The sequence below is a fragment of the Sinocyclocheilus anshuiensis genome, unplaced genomic scaffold (genome assembly GCF_001515605.1).
Source record: "Sinocyclocheilus anshuiensis isolate Anshui unplaced genomic scaffold, SAMN03320099.WGS_v1.1 scaffold308, whole genome shotgun sequence".
In the NCBI taxonomy this organism is placed as follows: domain Eukaryota; kingdom Metazoa; phylum Chordata; class Actinopteri; order Cypriniformes; family Cyprinidae; genus Sinocyclocheilus; species Sinocyclocheilus anshuiensis.
Window position 1 is genome coordinate 1,102,113 of NW_015558619.1, and position 8,558 is coordinate 1,110,670.

General features: G+C 37.6%; 1 protein-coding gene across 1 annotated transcript in view; it reads right to left on the bottom strand.

Annotated features, from left to right (window-relative positions):
• The window catches only part of LOC107680546 (AT-rich interactive domain-containing protein 3A-like), a 47,194-nt gene extending 43,426 nt beyond the window's left edge, over positions 1 to 3,768 (bottom strand). The window contains exon 1 of the mRNA XM_016476474.1: positions 3,511 to 3,768. The gene's annotated coding sequence lies outside the window, so the exon portion shown is untranslated. The remainder of the gene's footprint in view (positions 1 to 3,510) is intronic.
• Positions 3,769 to 8,558: the final 4,790 nt, after the last annotated feature.

The window sequence follows — 8,558 nt, forward strand, 5'->3', positions numbered from 1 at the left end:
GTGTTAGAACGAGCCGTTTTAGGAGGGCGTGGACGAGTCTTTTATACAACTTTTATAAAGAATATCTCTTTAGGTTTGAGACTTTAGTTTTTGCAACTTTAGGGATCTTATCTAGTCATGAACAGCTTGTAACACTCCAAAGAGAAAGGAAAACTTGAAATCGCATCATATGACCCCTTTAAATAAAGCATCAGTTTCTTGTTCTTTTCTTGGACTAAAGCACAAACTCTGCTCTTCTGCACAATGGTGACCCACAAAACTCAGACAACAGAAACCCTTTATACCCCAACAGAACATTAAACACTAACAGATCTCTCTAGATCTCAGCATCTTCACTAATTACAAACCAGTCTGACTTTATTTCTTTCATACAAAAGCTCTTACTGAGTTTTAGATATTGAGGCGTGTCTACTCATGATGTGGAGGAGAGAGCGCTCAGTGCACGGGACGGACATTAGCCGAGTGACGACAGAAAGATAGAGATGGCGGTTAAAAACAAGAGAGGAAAACATCTGCAGAACAAAAGAAGACTTACGATAAGGCAAGAAGTAGGACCCGTGTAAATATCGGATCAGCTTTCCAGCGCTGGAGAGAACTCAAGGAGCGTAAGGCCTGCGATCGGACACAGAGGTTGCTTTGTTTCTTCTCGATAGGTGAGTAATAGCGTGTCTAATGTTCACCAGATTCGACAGTTGTCACGCCACAACAGCTAAAGTCTGTCTACACTGGACGCGACAAGGCGATAAGGACGCTGAAAATCATTTGAAATTTATGTCAATACGTCATTAAAACGTAAATAGAACGCAGCAGCAGTTTTCTGTCGGGGATCTGTCACGTCGCGCCGCACCCAGTGTACACAGCATCACTGATTATAATGAGTTCGTTTTATAGTATTTTGTCGCGCCGCTCGTGTCCAGTGTAGACACGGTGTAACATTGGATTTGCTTTGTTTCACAGAATTAATCGTTGCCTGGGTTGCGTACGTATGTGTGGGGTGGAGCTATCAAAATAGGGGCGAGACACTTTTGGTTAAATATCGCATGCGATTTATCGTGCAGCCCTAGGCGATACCCTTTTGGGACAGGGGCATGTTTGTTTTGGTGATTTGAAATATTAACATTGGCTACCAAAAATCACTTACCCCACCTTTAAGGAAATCTTGTCTCGTCCAAGATTCATTATAGGCCTTGATATAAAAGTAAACATTATTATTATTACAGAGTTCTCCATTAAAATATATTCAATTTACAAAAAACTTAAACATTTTACCTTTGAGTTCTTAAAAGTTACAAACCTTATCAAAACAATCCGGTTCACTCGGATACAAATCGTACCGTGCACGTGTAGTGTAGTGTTTCAGTACAGTGTGTGATAAAGCTATGTGTAGTCTATGCAAACAAATGTGCTTTTCTGTTTATGTGGAACAGAAATCTAATTAAGGCTGGAGAGTATCTGCTCTGTGCTAATTTAAACAGGTCATTAAGAATGGAGAGAATGAAATCAAATCAGTCTTAACCCATATTTCCAACACAACTCTTTGGGAGAGATAAATCCATATATGAATGCATATTGAGATAATGCACAATTCAGGTACAATTTATATCTCGCATTATGAAAGGTGGACTCTTATAGGCTAAATAGATAGATATTATCCATTATATACAATTACACACACACACACACACACACACACAAACATACATACAGGTGCATCTCAATAAATTAGAATGTCGTGGAAAAGTTCATTTCAGTAATTCAACTCAAATTGTGAAACTCGTGTGTTAAATAAATTCAATGCACACAGACTGAAGTAGTTTAAGTCTTTGGTTCTTTTAATTGTGATGATTTTGGCTACGTACCGAACCGTCATATTTGTGTACCGTTACACCCCTAATATTATATATATATATATATATATATCGCGTTCTGCAAGTGAACGACACCTTGTGGTGCCATCCCAAAGAGGCACAAAATCTCTATCACGGACCTTTTCCTGGACAGTGCCCAGCTGGTGGAATGACCTCCCGATCTCAATTCGGACAGCGGAGTCTTTGGCCATTTTCAAAAAAAGACACATCTTTTCCCCAGCACCTGATGAACTAATACTAGCACTTACCTATTCTCTCTCTCTCTCTCTATATATATAATTTATAAGGACAACACACATTAATCAACATTTCTGTGTTAGCCAGTTGGCTAACACTGCAGTCCTTTGGCAAGAGGTTTCAGAACCCTTTAAAATATCAAGAATAAACAAAAAACAACATGACATCAGTACTAACGTCTAAAGACACATCTTTTCCCCAGCACCTGATGAACTAATACTAGCACTTACCTATTCTCTCTCTCTCTCTCTATATATATAATTTATAAGGACAACACACATTAATCAACATTTCTGTGTTAGCCAGTTGGCTAACACTGCAGTCCTTTGGCAAGAGGTTTCAGAACCCTTTAAAATATCAAGAATAAACAAAAAACAACATGACATCAGTACTAACACAATCAACATTTTCACACAATCAGCCATACAATCACACAAAGCGACAACCACAATTACGTCAAAAATAAGATTCACACTTCCCTATTGTTGATTATTCATCAGTTCTATCAATAAAAGGCACCAGATTAAAATAATATTAGCCTACACAACAACACCATTATACCACTGTGTCTTCTAATATTTATTGTTATTGCAAAATTAAAGACTTCAAAGAAAACTTTGCAAATTGCAACATTTTAAATTTAACAGTTAGATAACCTAAAATAAGGAAGAACATTTGCACACATTTAAACTGTAAACTACTTCACATAAATAGAATGGCATTGATTATATTATATTTTTACAAATTATAATATATTATAATATTGTTACTATTTATTATTATCATTAATAAATTATTCACAATTAATATTGTGGTTTCTAATTGCTGTAGTCTAATGACTAATATTTTTTTTTTTAGTAATTATTAAGTCAGCAGCAAAGTATTGTTCTGCATATTAGTTATATGACACTTAAAAAGGCTAATTTCATGCAAAAAGTAAAAATGCATACGATAAAATAAAATCAATACACTACTTCCACATCCACAAGATCACAGATAATCGACCTAGATACAAAAAAGGTCATTAAAATATTACTTACCTTATTAAAACTACATCAAGAAGTTAAAATAGGAAAATAAATAAATAAACAAATACATAAAGAAACACCCCGGGGATTTAAGCGACACTTATTTGCATATACACATCGCGTGCCTGAAGGCAGTTACTGTATGTGTTTGTGTCGAGTGTTTATTCTGATGGCTGTAAAATACACTGACACCAAAACTACTGCCAGACAAACACATCATCAGATGATCAGCTTTAAACAACCAAAAACAGTCATTAAAACTCAAGAAACCAGATTATACGCCAGAGACGTAATGTACTTCCCATACAGTCAACACAAACAGGAAAATGTGAATGTAACATTGGGCTGAGAGGGGAAAAAAGACACACTTCACTTACCAGTTTAACTTCCGTTTAGTTTTTTTCTTGGGAAGCGGAAGGAACATTCCTGATTTCCCCGTAAAAACAAGCCGCTCGCGACGCTCTCTCAGTCAATATTTGATCACAGTCACGAACGCACGAGAGCCTATAGAAACAGTATGGCTCGTGCTCTGTCTAATGCGCGTCTCTCTTCCTCATTTGATTTCGATATAGAGGTTAATTTGGCAGGAACATCATATGTGCGTCTAATCTGAGGCGGTGCCGCGGTCGGCGAGTCAAACCATTGGTTGACAAACAGCAATCAGATGCAAATTCCAAACCTCTGAATCAATGAGAAGGGTCTAGCTGCAGCTGGCGCTTGCACTCTCAGACTTGCATTCTCAGGCTTGCACTCTCAGACACTTGCGCTTCCGCTAGCGACGTCACTTGCAGTCTTTTTCTTGTCTTCACCACCTGGCTACTGTTGTAAAATGTTGAGAGATTCAAACAAAAAGTAATCAATAAATAGAACAAAATAAAAAATAATAAAGACTGCAAGTGACGTCGCTAGCGGAAGTGCAAGTGTCTGAGAGTGCAAGCCTGAGAATGCACGTCTGAGAGTGCAAGCGCCAGCTGCAGCCAGACCCTTTTGGAATCAATGGGGCTGCCTTCCCCCACTCTATAGGAAACATCTACAAATGACTCGACGCTAATAAATAGACGAAGGGTCCCGCACTAAATGACCTTTGCGCTTAAGACTTTCGTTTGGGCCTGGTGGTACATTTGTGTTGATGATCGAAACCCATTAAGAAAAGCCGCACATTAAGATCCCCGTCTGTCTATATATTTATATGCATGCATACATACGCTATATGATGCTATCTATACATTTGGCGACGTTCCCTGCCAGGGGCCCTTCCCTTGTATCACAGGCTGCTGTTGGTGTTCTCGCGCAAACATATAGAGCTGTATATCGTCGATTATCATTAATAAACAACCAGAAGTGTTGCCAGGAACAAACGATTATTAATAACGAATTAAGCTAATTTAGGATTTGATTTGAAACAAGTATATTTTAACAGCATTAAATAGGTATAGACACTCACTATGTTTATTATAGTCAACCTAAAAAATGCACTAAAGATAAAATACGCAGGGATAGATTATGGCATTATCTGAAATGATCTGATTAGGTATGATATAAGTGTCTTGTGTATCAAGTAGTGGTCATTTCTGAGAACTGATACATGCACGTATCAGGTTAAAGTACAGAAACGTTTGCACAGTATTTAGTTTCCACCTACTGGACAGAGCGAAAGCTGTCACTGGGGTGGGTACTGATATCAGCATTTAGGTGCTAAGATGTACCTTTAAGGCTGATGATGCACTGGGCAACTTTTTGAGCAATGTTACTTATGGGCACTTTCCCATTGAGAATGGATAACATATTTCTATCTGGATATTTTAGATCAGTCGTGGGCCCTGTGTTTCACCTGGTTGCCCGTTGATGGCAACATTAACCAAAGTTGCCCTGCATCATTGCTCAAAAAGTTGCCTAAGGCACCACCTTTTAAGTTTAAATAATGTACAAAAGTGTAACTTTTGAATGGGTACCGCCCCATGCAGAGGCAGCTTTTGTACCTTTTTTTATGTAATATGGCCACAAATACTGCAAAATAAAGCTGCTGCATTTCAAAATATCAAACTGTGAGAGGCACACTTTTCATAAAACAAATCCAGTAAAACATTTAACAGAAATGATAAAACAGTGGATATACTGTTCAAAATGAAGACAATGCATCACTTTCTAGAGGACATGTAACCTGTGGTTATTTGGCGAGGAGAGAAACTGACTTCAATAAATAGGAACATATACACCATGAGCGCAACTGATTAAAATTCATTGCAAAAACAGAAGTTAGTTCAGAGAAAAGCTCTAACCTTTTTGTCAGATGCCATGGTTTGATATGGCATATCTAATGTAATGGCATTCATGTTTACGTTTCTATACTTTTGGAGCCCCTGTATTGATCATTAAAATAACTGTGATATTTATAGTGAAGAAATATTTAAAAAGCTGTTTCAAATTATTTTCTTTGATTCAGATATTGTCTAGTGTTCTCAACATACATTGACACTCATAATAACAACATGAACACGACTGATAAAGCTGCAGATTTCAAGGTCAAAATTAATCCTCAAAAGTTAATACATTTATTAGCATAGCGTATTTATAATACACAGTCTTATAACTCCAGGCATATAATGTACTATAAATTTAGGCTTCATAAATACATGAATAATGGCCTGGACATTAAACAACCTCAACCGAGACATAGGCCTACAAATGATTTTAAATGTATTTTGATAGATCTGCAAGATGTGATCTATTGATGCAACACATGACAAACAGATATAGGGTACAACGGAGCTAAAGGCACACCTTAAGAAAAATGTGCTTTTCATTACACGACTACAGAAAACATATATGTGTTTTTTATTAAACAATGATGGAGCAGCACATTTTGTGGGCAAATAAATCATTAAAGTGGTTGGTTTTAAAAAATTGTATCACCCAGAAGTGATACAATTTAGCTAAAGTAATATGTTTTGCATAGCATACAAGTTAATACTTGCTCAAAGCAATCACTTTAGCAAAGTTTACAACTTTTTTTTAATCATAAATAAAAATGGATTTTCGTTTAATACATTATTTCAACCTAATACATTTATTTTAAGCTTCAAAATTAGGGGGTTACCCACAAATACCATATTTTTAAATATTACTCTTGTATTTATTTACTTAACCTGAACGAAAATTAAAAAGATTAACAAGACCTTTGTTTCAAAATATATTCAATAAATGTATTGTTTCTCATTTGCTGCATAAATCTATATTTTTTTAAATATGAAATATTAGATAAAATGACCGAAATATCAATTTTGTGTTGCTGCCCGTGATGTTCAACTTAAAGAAAAAGAATTATATCAGGATCATGCAAATTTGCATTATGTAGCCTACTCAAACGCGGGAGTCTAAGCTTCGTTGGGCTTTTGTGCCATCTAGTGGTTTAGAGGAGAATAAAATTAAATGCGCATTTTAACCCGGAGTTGAACCCTATATATTTTTATAAGACATACTAATTCTTGTTTGACTATTTTAAACAGATGTCAAATTGTCTCTGAGTTGTCATCAAATATTTTCTCATTTTAAACAACTTTGTTTTTAAAATGCATTTTTTATATTAAAGGAACATTCCACTATTTTTGAAAATAGGCTCATTTTCCAACTCCCCTAGAGTTAAACAGTTGAGTTTTACCGTTTTCGAATCCATTCAGCCGATCTCCGGGTCTGGCGGTAGCACTTTTAGCTTAGCTTAGCATAGATCATTGAATCTGATTAGACCGTTAGCATGGTACGGCAGCAAAGTTCCTTGATTATTACTATTGATTATTATTACCTTTTGTGTATTTTCCTTATCTGACACACTCAGTTGAGTGTGAGCTATAAGCTAAATCAGGTTTAATAGTAAGTTAAATAAAGGAGGCATTCAGTGTGATGAAGTGGCTGAGTGCATGGTTAAGGTGATGGACTTCTAATTCATTGTGTTTTGCATGCATGGGTTCAGATCCCATCCTCATTGTTTGATGACTTTAGTGTCACAGAGAGCTCAGCGGACCAGACAGGTCTGCCAAAGGCTGCCCGCATTAACCCGACACATTACGGTGACCTTCACTGCATTTTAATGATGGCTGCAGAATCTCATCTTCACGTCTGAGAATGTGGTTTGCCTCTGGGTCGACACAACGAGCCCCCTGTCTCTTGCACCAGAATCACAGATACCCCTTTTCCACAGGGGCCGGAGCCAGAGCCCAATTGGGAAACCCAATTCATTGTTCAGTCTTTGCTCAAAGAAGAGTGTGCATTGCTTTCTTGAACCCTGGGGAGACAGAATTATGGCTATCCTTGCAAGAAAGTGGTGGAGTCATACAGCTCAGTCTCTGAGAACATGGTTGAGGTCGGGATCGATTCGATGAGCCGATAAGCACTCCTACTCCCTTTTCCAACATCACCGCAAGTCCCCTAAACCAGAGAAACCAATGCTCCTTGCAGCTCTGTCAAAGCGTTACGTCTCGCAATCATTTACAACACATTATGCTGAACCTGATCTCCATCATGTTAATGACAGCAGCTGGGAACAGGACAAGGTGGCCAAGGCGATGGACTGCTAATCCATTGTGCTCTGCACGCGTGGGTTCGAATTCCAAATTCCTGAAAACCAGTCAGTATCTGGTGTGACCACCATTTGCCTCACGCAGTGCAACACATCTCCTTCGCATAGAGTTGATCAGGTTGTTGATTGTGGCCTGTGGAATGTTGGTCCACTCCTCTTCAATGGCTGTGCGAAGTTGCTGGATATTGGCAGGAACTGGAACACGCTGTCGTATACGCCCATCCAGAGCATCCCAAACATGCTCATATTTAATTTTGGGCTGTGTGCGGCTCGTGAGCTTTGCAGGGCTGTGGATTGGAACACAGGTATTCATTCCTACAACTTGTTAATTCGTTCCTACGACTTATTAATTTGTGGCCACTGTCCATGTTTCATAAATTTTGTTCCTTAAATAACCCATGATTTAACTAAAAAAAGGGAACAAATTAATAAATCGAACGAATTCTTAATTCATGGCCATGAAATCTTTCATTTCCCTTCCCGCATGTTTACCACAGTAAGAGATGCGAAAACAGTGATAAAGAGTGAATGACAGTAAAATAAACCTGCCAAATTAGAGGGTCAGATGGTGAGGATTTAGGAAAAGAAACAATGCCTAAATATTATTGAATTTGTGGAAATTCATGACCAACCGGCAAACCAGAACAAAGCCGCGTAAATGTAGGCTATGGGCACGAACGGCATCCAAAAGCATGGTCGCGATGTAACATTTTCCAGATAACCAATTATTCCTCTAATAAACAAAAGCTTTTATACCACACTTGTCATAATCAGAGCTTATAATTTGTAAACGAGACAAAAATGCAAATTATTAATAATAATAATAATATGCAAATCTTCCCACATCGTGAC